Consider the following 12,499-nt stretch of genomic DNA (forward strand, 5'->3'; position numbering starts at 1 on the left):
GGCTGCATTCCCTGTTCAGTTGTTTTGTAGCAGTCTGATAGCACAAAGCGGAGGACAGAAAGCTTTTTCAGGGCTAGAGGAATGCTCAGAACAGCAGCAGACTGAATAAAACTGATATTGCATGCTGTGCATAGAGGCTGTTTCATTTAGGAAAGAAAGATAAGAAATCGGGGGAGATGCATCTGAATGAGTGACCCTGCTTAAACTGCAGGATAATTGAGCTCTGCATCATCCAGGTGATAAACACAGAGTGCTTCTCCTGCTTGGAAAGCCCTGTGGCCAGCAGAGGATCAGGTCCTCCGCTTTGTGGCAGACAGGGAGGCAGGACAATGAGCTGGATTATTGAGGGTGGATCCTGAGAAGAAACACTGATAAGGTTATAAGCTATTTAAAGCAGGAATCTCTTCTGTCATTCTCAATAACAGAAAAGTTAATACACTCAGTTGAAGGCATGAAGTATATTCTGTCAAGGAGAATATACTTTATTAGGTGTTCAACAGGCAACAGCCTTCTCCAAAATTCATCAAACACCAAGTGGGAGTTAAAAGCTGTTTCAGAAACATATTCATTCCTCTTCCTACAGTAGTTACATCAATATCTATGTGTACTCTCCAGTTGTAAATAGTTTCAAAACCCCACATATAGCTTTGATTATTTTTAAAACACAAAACAGAAGCAACTTTGAAACCTTTCCCCCCTTTTTAAACAGATTAAGGATCATATTCTCTAACATGTGATATCCCTCCCCCCCTCTGTCTTCTTGTAAGAGGTATGGGATGCTATCTCAGTTGAAGGCTCACCTTTCCTCTAGGGTATCATTACTTCACCATGGCTTATTTATGAAATGGAAGATGTACAGGGAAATTGTACAAATGCAATGTACTTAACCTCTTGCTCTTTCCCTCCCTCCTCCTCTCCCTCTCCCCCCCTTAAAATGTGATCATGGGCAACTGTTCAACAGGGTTTTGAGCTGCCACCATTTTCACTGAGGTCAGCGAAGCCTTTCTTTATTCTTAGCAATCATATTTTGCAATTTGTCAACCATTTAACTGGCTTGAAGAGGGGAACTTTTATTTGTTTACTTAAGAAAAATCTCTGACAGGTAAATCCTGGGGTTAATGTGCTTCTGTTTGAGCACAGCTGTGCTAACAAAGGGTTTGTTCACTCTTAAGACAGTGCCCTGGTTGGGATAAAATGTACATTTGCATGTTTGCCTTTATGTTTCACCATATGTCATTGCCTGCAATGATGTGGAGCAATAACAGCTGTCACATTAGTTGATAGGGTTGCTCCTTTAATAGATTGAACAAATAGAAGCTGATCTCCTTAAATTAAATATGAGTTTGTTTTTTTTTTTCATTATGGTATTTTTCAGGGCTGTACATTGATTGCAAACACGCTCACTGTCATAAAGTAAAACTCCTAGAGAGGCTGTTTATATAAACACCACTTACAATTGTCTCTGACAAATGGAATGGAACAGGTAAGGCAACTTTTGACTCATTTCAGCATCTGGGGAGCAATTCTTTTGTAATTTGGTATATGGCTGTAAACCCAACAAATAATGCAGTTTATTGCTTGGGAGAAAAAAAAAAAGGCATTTCTTGAAATTCTAAGTGTAATTTTGTAATGAATATATTTGAACATTAAATGCATGCTGAAATACGTGGGGTATGAAAAGAGAAGCTTTAAGAAATACAAAAACGCTTCTCTCACTATACAAATAAACAACTTAGTAGTTAAATAGCAGTTATTTGTTTTTCCTCATCTTGTTGATTAATTTGTGGAATTCATTGCCACAAGCTGTTTTGGAAGCCACAAATGTAAATGGGGAGAAAAAAAAAAAAAAAAAGGAAAGGATGTCCATCAGGGCTATTAATATCTACAAACTAGTGCAAGAAATCCCAGATGAGAAGGTCTATCAACTGAGCTGTCATTCTGATACTTTCCCTCTCCAAGTATCAATTACGATCCAGTGGTGAAGGTGCAACCTATGATTAAGAGCCTCATCCTCTCTAGTACCTACCTTTCTATGTTCTTAACACTAATTGGCTAAAAAAAAAAAAAAAAAAAAAAAAAAGAGTTGTGTACACTTCAAACACAAAGGCAGCAAAAAGCAATTCTTATTGTCCATAATGTTTCCTCTTTGTGGCAAGAAGGCTTTGATAAAAGCTATCAGTAGGGCATATTCTTAAGCAAAAGGATCACCCTGTACTTTAAACGAGATTTTTTTTTCTATGAATGGTATTCAATAGAAGACAGAATCTAAATCCAGGTTACTTAAAATCTGCAGAACTCACCCTGACTACATTGTGGGGGATTTTTACACACAGCACCCACATTTGTCTGCAATCAACATGAATCCCATTAGCACAACAGCATGATTTGACAAGAACAGCTAGAAACACAGGCTTAAATAGCTACATTTCTTTGGAAATTGTTATAATCCCCAACAGTGCTGAGATTTAAATCTCTATACTGTCTTCCATAAATGCTTCCTTGGAAGTTCCAGGAAGCATTTGCCAAGAACGCTATTTGTTATTACACTAATTTTCATTGTTCTTTTAGAAACCTACTTGCTAATGAGAGTTTATATCTCAAAATTGAAACTAAAAGGATAGATCATTAGGAATAGTGGTTTTAAAGCAGAATTTTCAAAGCATGAAATGATCTCAACGACAGTGCTGTTTTATGATCTAAGTTATAATGCTGTTTAACTGTGCTCTTCCTTTTATAGACAAGATTAAGCTTGCAAAGGTGAACCAAAGCTTGGTTTTAATGTACAGCCTTCACCCCGTTCTTTGAAACACCACGAGAGGCAGGAATAGTGGAAAAATTTGCTATAGACAAATTGCTCAGACAGCAATTCCCTTGTTCAAAGAAGAAAACTTTTTCTTCTCTTACTCCAGTATTACAGAGGAAGTAAGAGTGTAAACACCAAAAAGGATACAGTGTACCATGTCTAGCCATTAATAACTCATTAGCTTAGAGAATTATTTTGTCTAACACTAAGGACAAGTGCGGAGACCTGCCCCTGGGAAGGAATAACACCAAGCACCAGTACAGACTAGGAGTTGTCCTGCTGGAAAGCATCTCCACGGAGAAAGACTTTGGAGTCCTAGTGGACAGCAAGTTCTCCATGGGATAACAATGTGCCCTTGTGACCAAGAGAGCCAATAGTATCCTGGGTGCAGCAAGAAAAGTGTATCCAGCAGGGCTAGGGAGGTTCTTATCCCCCTCTACTCTGCCCTGCTCAGACCACCCCTGCAATCCTGTGTCCAGTTTGGGGCTCCCCAGTTCAAGAGAGACAGAGAGCTGCTGGAGAGAGTCCAATGGAAAGCCACGAGAATGATTAGGGAACTTGAGCATCTCCCCTGTGAAGAGAGACTGAGAGCCCTGGGGCTGTTTAGTGTGGAGAAGAGAAGACTGAGAGGGGATCTGATCAATGTCTATAAATATCTGCGGGGTGGGTGTCAAGTGGAGGGGGCCAACCTCTTTTGGGTGGTGCACAGCAAGAAGCCAAGGAACAGTGGAGACAAACTTGAACATAAGGAGAAACTACTGTGAGGGTGCCAGAGCCCTGGAACAGGCTGCCCAGAGAGGTTGTGGAATCTCCTTCTCTGGAGGAGAAACCTGCCAGGATGCATTCCTGTGCGGACTCCCCTGGGGGATCCTGCTTTGGCAGGGGGGTTGGACCTGACGATCTCTGGAGGTCCCTTCCAACCTTTAATGTTCTGTGATTCTGTAAAGGCATATCAAAGCCAGGTTCCGTTTGAAGAGAAAATAAAGTCCCAAAGGAAAAAAAACAAAGAAGATTATGGGAGTTAACTGAAATGTAAGAATATTGTTTATTAATTTAAGACACATTGATTCAGACAGATGTCCTGATAAGAACAGGGGACTGGAAGTCACATTTTAATCAAATATTTCCTAGAAACTCATTTCACGTAATAGTGCTAAATATCAGTCTAGGAACAGGAAGGAAATTGGCCAAATGGCAAGACTTTCTTGATGGCATTTTCTGTAAAGATTTTATTTTGCACTCATGATCTAGGTTATTGATTTGAGGTATGGAGGAGGACATTTTTGCAGCACTTCAATCCTCTCTTCTATTTCCCACCCTTCTCACACTGGGGAAAAAAAAAAAAGAGAAGACAAGGCAGTAATAGGATCCTGTTTCAAAGAGCTCTCTTGGAGAAAATGTACATAATCTCTGCAGCCTGAATAAATGAATAACTGTTCCTCTACCTACAGGTCTTAGTTCTTCAATCTTTTTTCTAAAATATTCTTTTTAGTTTTTGATTGAACAAAAGAAAAAATGTCAATTTCCCTGTCTTTTGGCCAGAAATGTTTTGCCTTTTGCCCATCCACTTTACAACATAATATTCACTGTTAGCTCATGGATGTGATGCTGAAAGATGAGCCAAGCTTTAGACATTTTGTTGCTATACAGTCTTGTAAATGCCTCCCTACATTACAGATCCCATCCCAGTTTTATCATTTGTGGAAAGAGAAGGGGGATTGGAAATCTGAGAAGAATGGGAGAGAGACTTGGTCAGAGGGGTGAGACCAAGAAAGAGGAGCCTGAAGAACAGGGATTCTTTGTTTCTCTCATTCTTGAGGCTGGGACCAATGACATCCTCACGAGTCTTTGCAGTTCTCTGATTTTGGGGGGAACTTTCTGGCTTCTTCACTGCGTCTCATCGTACAAAAGACCTGCTAAGACAATCAGGGCACAGGAACAGAGCAGAGCCTGCAGCTAGTCAAAGATGTTGACATGGGAAGGTACTGGAGGTGCTACAGAGACACGTGGTAGAGGCTGACAGAAACTGAAGCCTATCCTCACTTTAAGATAATGTCCTCTGTCATTCAAGACTGTGACTGCGTAAAATTCACAGCAGGATCTCACTACTGCACTACAGAACATAATCATATCACTCTTAACTACAAAATGTCCTTCCTGTTATTAAACAAGAACAAAACCTGAAGGGGGACAGGTTGTTGAAGATAATATCTTCGAAAGGGCTTCAATGAATGGGAACAGGAGAGAGGCAGCCCGAGGTTCTGTCTGGCAAAACCTCACCGGACACAGCATGTTCCCAAGCAGTCCTCAGTGCATGAGAGGAAACAAATTTGGGGTAAGATCTGCTCTTTTCCTTGGAAGACATTTTGGGTCCTGCCTCAGGACAGGAGCTAACCCACATCCTTCAGCAGTTCTGCTGATAGAAGTGCAGCCTCCTGTAGGCAAACCTCAGAAGCATTTGATATAAAAGTGTGGGGTAGGAGAGCTGACTGAAGAGAATCTCTTTAGGACAGATAAAAAGAATGCAAAATTTACATTATTGTTTTGGATATGGATTGACTGAACACCTTAAATCTTATCTCAGACTTGATTGAAGGTGGTTCCAATTTTTTTTATGTGGTCTGCCTTTACCTCTCTGAAACACATGCTGAACATACAAGGAACAAAATAACACCAACTGGTATAAGACTTGATGCTGTCTTTTGAGCATTTACCTTGCAAACAAGCCATAATTACACCACAACAGATTTTTATGAGGGCCAGAATACCATTAAATGCAATTATTAATTTCAGTAATATTATCTGAGTAACTCTTTCTTTATATAGGCAGACTTCATTAATTTGGAAAATCAGCCAGGCCTTTGAATGCTTTCAACTCATGTTACTGAAGCCATCAACCCTGATTCCACATCACAGACAAATTCTGCTCACAGCTGCTCCCCATTTGCACTCACATAAATTTGTTGACTCAAGTGGAAGCCCTTCAGAATAATGTTTCTGTAGCCCAGCCCAACTGCCTCAGCCACTTGTTCTTGTTTCAACAGGGAGATGTGCCTATGGAAGATATAAATTAAGTGACCTGAGTGGTGCAAAAGAAAAACTGCAAATGGAAGTACTTTTTGAAAGCTGCACCACGAAACAGTCATTTAACCAGAAGAGGTTTTTTTTCTGCTTTCCCAATTAAAAAGAGGAAAACCAGAGAATAGGTCTAAATTTCAAATATGTCAAAACTGTGCAAGATCCTGTTTTTAAAGATGCTCTCCTGAGGTTCCTTCTAACCCTGCATATGAGACACTCTTAAGTTTTGTGCCAAGACATTCCTTTGGAAGCATGTAAAGACAAAAGGAAGGGTTAGGAGTCACAATCATGACTCTCTAAGGTGTCAAGGATGGAAAGTCTGGAGGTGATAGAAAGGCAAAATAATTAGTTTACACAGTTCAATGTCCAAGTAACATGTTAGATGAAAGGAGCTTTCAAACCTCTCTTCCTTCATTGACTTTGATTCCTTTATACTTTAGCAGTTCATAGAGAGACTTACAAGAGGAATTGTATATCTATTGACAGCTGAGGTTTGAATTATTAAGGTGAACTGAAATGAAATGCCCTTGTTTCCTGCACCAGTGAGCATCCCCAATGTGGCATCTCTTTTACAAGTGATGAAACTACTGTTTCATTCTCTCCATTCCACACTTCTCTGAATGTTCAAGACAGCAATTTCAATGGCAGCCAAGGACATCGAACGCACTGTATTTCAGAGACAAAACCTCTGTTCTGATTTTTCACTGGTATTTCTATCCTGGAAAATTAGAATGCTACAACCCACACTAAAATTAATAAAATGCTTATTATAATACTGATATATGCTGCTGCATATTCATTAATCTCATCTGCAACAGTGTAATATAGGATGACATAGGGTAAAATAAAAAGTCTCAGGACATTCATTAATCTAACCAACAAAATGAATTACGAATTCATAAACTAGCAGTGTGGGGAATATTATTCAAATCCTGTTGTCTCTCATGAAAAAAACCCAAAACAACAAAAAGTCTTCAAAAGCTACCTGCTTTGCTATGAACTCACTACAAACTTTGCCATTGTATCAATAGTCTGATTTTTTTTAATGAGTGCCTTGGTGTGAATCCATTCTGTTGCCTCAACAGAACTTTCAGGGGGGTTTTCATCACCGGTAAGTGTTTTTTTGTATATCTACCAACCCACATTATGTGTTCACTTTATCCTGCCAAAATAAGGGGGTTATCAGAACAGATAGACAATACAACTTTCAAGGGAGTATTTGGACACGAGCAGACAATGCACACTTGCAGCCCAGATGGCCAATGGCAGCCTGGGCTGCATCAAAAGAAGCGTGGCCAACAGATGGAGAGAAGTGATTCTGCCACTTTGCTCTCTAAGATGAGCCCTCACCTGGAGTACTGTGTCCAGCTCTGGAGCCCTCAATACAGGAAGGACATGGATCTGATGGAGCAGGTCCAGAGGAGGGCCATGGAAATGATCAGGGGGTTGGAACACCTCTGCTGCTAGGACAGGCTGAGGGAGCTGGGATTTTTCAGCTTGGAGAAGAGAAGGCTCTGGGGAGACCTAATAGCAACCTGCCAGTACCTGAAGGGGGCTACAAGAAGGCTGGAGAGGGACCATTTACAAAGACCTGCAGTGATAGAATGAGGGGCAAGGGTTTGAACCTAGAGAAGAACAAATTTAGATTGGATGTTGGAGGGTGGAGGGGGGGAAGTCATGAAGATTATGTAATTAGAAAAAAATATATTTGGAAATTATACAAAGCAGAGATGAGGACATCAAACTCCACATATTCTACTGGATAGTTTGGCACCCTATGTTACCCTGCTAGTTTTGTGTATTAAAAGTCTATGTTTAGTAAATGTTTCTCATCATTATAGTCCATAAAACTGGCTTTGATTCTATCAGTGACTCTTTTGATCTCTGGAAAGTACACCTTCTATATTCTTCCAATTTTCCATAGAAAACACACATCTCCAAAGATTAGTAGTTTTAGGGGAGAAAAAGGGCAAGAATCACAGAATGTACTCGATTGGAAGAGACCTCAAAGATCATCCAGTCCAACCTCCAGCCCAATACTTATGGGTGAACACTAAACCATGTCCCTAAGCACCAGGTCCACATGCCACTTATACACCTCTAGGGATGCTGACTTCACCACTGCCCTGGGCAGACCATTCCAATGAGAGGGTCTGAGAACCCTCTCTGTGAAGATATATTTCCTAATATCCAGCCTGAACCTCCCCTGGCACAGCTTGCAACCATTTCTTCTGGTAGTGTCTCTTGTCACCAAGGGGAATAGGCTGTCCCCTCCTCACTCCAACCTCCCTTCAGGTAGTTGTAGAGAGTGGTGAGGTCTCCCCTCAGCCTCTTCTTCTTCAGACTGAACACCCCCAGCTCCCTCAGATGCTCCTTACAGATCAGGTGCTCCAGGCCCTTCACCAGACTCACTGCCCTCCTCTCAACACACTCCAGTCCCTCAGTGTCCTTCCTGTAGTGAGGGGCCCAGAACTGAACACAATACTCAAGGTGTGGCCTCACCAGTGCTGAGCACAGGGGGATGATCACCTCCCTGTCCCTGCTGGCCCCAGTGTTTCTAATCCAAGCCAGGATGCCACTGACTTTCTTGGCCACCTGGGCACACTCCTGACTCAAGTTCAGTTGACTATCAACTAATACCCCCAGGTCCCTCTCCAAGTATCAGCTTTCCAAGAATCCATCCAAGAATTCCAAATGCATTGTATAAGTGCTTAGCAGCATCCAAATGTACTTTTAAACGAGAATTCCAAGTACAGCATTTTACAGGCTCAGTAGTGATGCAGTTTGTACTATTGAGCGATGTATGTTCAGTGTTACACAGAAATATCCTTTTTTTTCAGAGCCTATGTCCAAATGATAGGTTGCACAGTCCTGTCTGAAATGGATTTATCACCCACATTTGACTTTATCAGTCATTAAACCAGTGGCCACAGAACTTACTGTGACAAGCTAGATTTCAGAGCAACTTCAGACGGTGACTGATTTCACCAGGTCAAATATATTTTACTTTTTCTCTTCCCAGAATGTTTTCTCTACCATTCGCCAAAACACAAGAATTAAAATAAATTTTAAAATGAATAGGTAGATAGATAGATAGATAAACAGGAAAAAGAAAACTTCAAGCCATCAAGTTAGGAACAAAATATTCCATCTTGTTTCAGTGATAGATTTGCCATAAATATCCATTTGATTAATTCAAAATTCCTCTCCTTGGGAACAGAGAGAATTTGACAGAATTACAGAATCAAGCAAGTTGGAAAAGACCCCAGAGATCATCAAGTCCATTACCTAACACCTAACACCTCCTGACAACTAAACCATGGCTCCAAGTGCCATGTCCAATCTTTTTTTGAACACCTCCAGGGATGGTGCCTCCATCACCTCCCTGGGAAGCACATTCCATGGCCCATTACTCTTTCTGTGAAGAACTTTCTCCTCTCCATGAGCCTAAACTTGCCCTGGTGCAGCTTGAAGCTGTGTCCTCTCCTTCTGTCACTGGTTGCCTGGGAGAAGAGACCAACCCCCAACCTGGCTACAACCCCCTGGTTGTGCTCGAGACCTCTCCCCAGCCTTGTTGCCCTTCTCTGAACATATTCAAGTATCTCCTATGTCCTTCTTAAATTGAGGAGCCCAGAACTGGACACAACACTCAAGGTGTGGTCTAACCAGTGTTGAATATAGGGGCAGAATGATTGCCCTGCTCCTGCTGGCCACACTATTGCTGATACAGGCCAGGATGCCATTGGCCTTCTTGGCCACCTGGGCACACTGGTGGCTCATGTTCCACCTACTGTCAACCAGTACCCCGAGGTCCCTTTCAGCCTGGCTGCTCTCCAGCCACTCTGACCCTGACAATCTGTGAAAAAGCTGATGGTTTTCCCTAGTGATCTGGAATTCACTTTTAGGCTTCTAAGTCTTTTCTGTTGGGACTTTCAAATTTTTACATTCAGGAAAATATGAGTGGGTACATTTACAAAATGTACTTGTTATCTAAAAAATTTAACACCCCCCCCCCAGCCCCCCAATCTGCCTTTTTAAACTTACCATCTCTTACCAAAACACAAGTATAGCAAACATGGCCAAGTGCAGAAGCAATAACTAGAATCAATTTTCAGCAAGTTAGCAATTTCATTCTTTGTATTTCAGCTTGACATCAGTTAAATGAAACATATTATAACAAGCCAAATACTGTAATCGAAGAAAATGCCTTTTTACATTTTGATCTGTTTCTGTCCTTCATGAAGAGTACTTGTGATCCTCCCAGAGTCCCAAAGGGGATTTCCAACTGACACAGCTTTGAAGAGCAATCAGGCATTGCTCTTTAAAAGAAGCCTTTAACATAATTGAAAGCGGGGCAGACTGCCAGCTTTCCTGCCAGTCCCAAATGGTCAGTGTTCCATTAAACACTCCTCCCTCAGCTTAAATTCATACTGCACTTCAAAAAAAAAGCCTTGTTCTGCAACTTCATGGACTGTGGCAAGCAGCCACTCACTCCAGTGAGATGAGATCAAAGAAAACAGGATAAAAACCAGAGCCATTTACACCATTGCTCTTTCTAAGCGATAGTAAATCAGCAGCTTGGTAGTGATATTTCCAGAATCTCTCTTCAAACTCTTTGTAAGAACTTATCCCCCTATCTTGCAAGCCAGTGAAGCAGCTGCTGTTGAGAACACAACCCACAGTGGCAGCGAAGCCCCAGTTCTATCAGAGGTAGAAGACACAGCCAAACCAGAACAGGTTTTTACTGGAAATAGGGTTAGGTGTAACAATTTGATAAACGTAGCTATTTTGTAGTTATTTTCATTTATTGCTCACAGAGTCACAGATTGCATTGGGTCAGAAGGGATTTTCAAAAGTCATCTTGTTCAATCCCCCTGCAGTCAGCAGGGACACCTTCACTAGATCAGGATGCCCAGGGTCTCATCAAGTCCGATCTTGAAAATCTCCAGGGATGGGGCCTCAACCACATCCCTGGGCAACCTGTTCCAGTATTTTACCACTCTCATTGGGCAGAACTTCCTCCTTATGTCCAACCTAAACCTGCCCTGCTCCGTTTTAAAACCATTTCCCCTCGTCCTATTGCTACAAGCCCTTCTAAACGGTCCTTCCCCAGCCATCCTGTAGGTCCTCTTCAGATATTGAGATGTAGCTGTAAGGTCTCCCTGGAGCCTTCTCTTCTCCAGGCTGAACAACCCCAGTTCTTTCAGGCTGTCTTCATAGGAGAGCTGCTCCAGCCCTCTGATTGTTAACACATTTTGATTTAATTATAACTGATGAGTATCCTAAGTTTGGCCAAGCAGAAATGAAGACAAACTATAAGTTAGCCCTCTCAGATGTAGCCAAAACTGGGCTTAACCCACAGCTACTAAAATGCATCAAGCAGGTTGTATTTTCCATGCAGCCACCAGCTCCAACGTCACTTTAACAGTTTTTTCCCCAAGAGATCAGCTTGCCTAATAGTGTTTGAAAATGTAGGCCACATACTTTTTTATTTCTGGAGTGCATTTTCCACATTTCATATAAAATTAAGAATTTTTCTTTCGGGCCTCTTGGATTTTGATGTCAGAGATAGCCTTGACTGACTTAACAGGAAATTCCACCAGCATCACCATAAGAGATAATAAAAGGATGAACGTAAACACCTCTCTACAAGAAAGAACAAAACCTAAGAACTTACAGTCCAAATATAAATAAAGAAAAGGGATTATTAACGAAAAGGAGCTAGAAAGCCTCATGGGCTCCATTTGTATTTTCTAGGTCCCTGACACTGCCCAACTGTTTTGACATCCATTCAGCACAGTGGTTCCAAACCCCTTCCTTCACTGATTTTTCCCTTTAGCACAACAGCACGGAAGACCATGACCCAAGTGAGTAAATAACTTTTCAAAACACTTGGTTTGCACCCGACTCTCAGAAGCTGTTCTAGCAACTATTTTTTTTCAATAGAAGTGTTTAATTTAAAACATTTCTATCCTCCAAATTCCTGCAAGAACATTAGGTGAAAATGGGTCTATTACCTTTCATCAATACATTCAACAAGAGCTCTACTTGTAATAGAAACATTTTATGTCCTTTGACTTTCTCATAAAATACTATTTATGGAGCTTATGTGCACAGTGCAGTTGCTTTTTCCATTCACATCCTTATATCATTTACATTATTATGGTTTCTAAATACATAACACACTGAAGAAGACAAAAAATGTTTTTGCTGTACCCAGAAAGGAGAGGGGGAAAAAAGAGATCATTTCTTCACCACAATATTCAATTCATGCCTGGCTTTTGTTAACTGCTTCTAACAATTCCTTATTGCGATTGTGCATTCACACAGAGCCTTTTATTTCAACAGACAAGAAAATTGTAATTTTCAATTATAATCATTGCTTGTCTGCCACGGACAGCACCATGCAGACTGGTGAAGTACTTTTCTGTCCTAGAATAGTACCTGAGAATAGGATATAGCAATTTAAGGAAAACTAACTGGAAAGGGCAGCTTTGCAAGAATCTGAAGCAATTTTCTTTTCCATAGAGTCATAGAATGAATCAGGTTGGAACAGACTCTGAGAGGTCATCTTGTCCAACCTCCCTGCAGTGGGCAGGGTCATCTTCAACCAGAACA

The sequence above is a fragment of the Indicator indicator genome, chromosome 5 (assembly GCF_027791375.1).
Source record: "Indicator indicator isolate 239-I01 chromosome 5, UM_Iind_1.1, whole genome shotgun sequence".
NCBI classification, from domain to species: Eukaryota; Metazoa; Chordata; class Aves; order Piciformes; family Indicatoridae; genus Indicator; species Indicator indicator.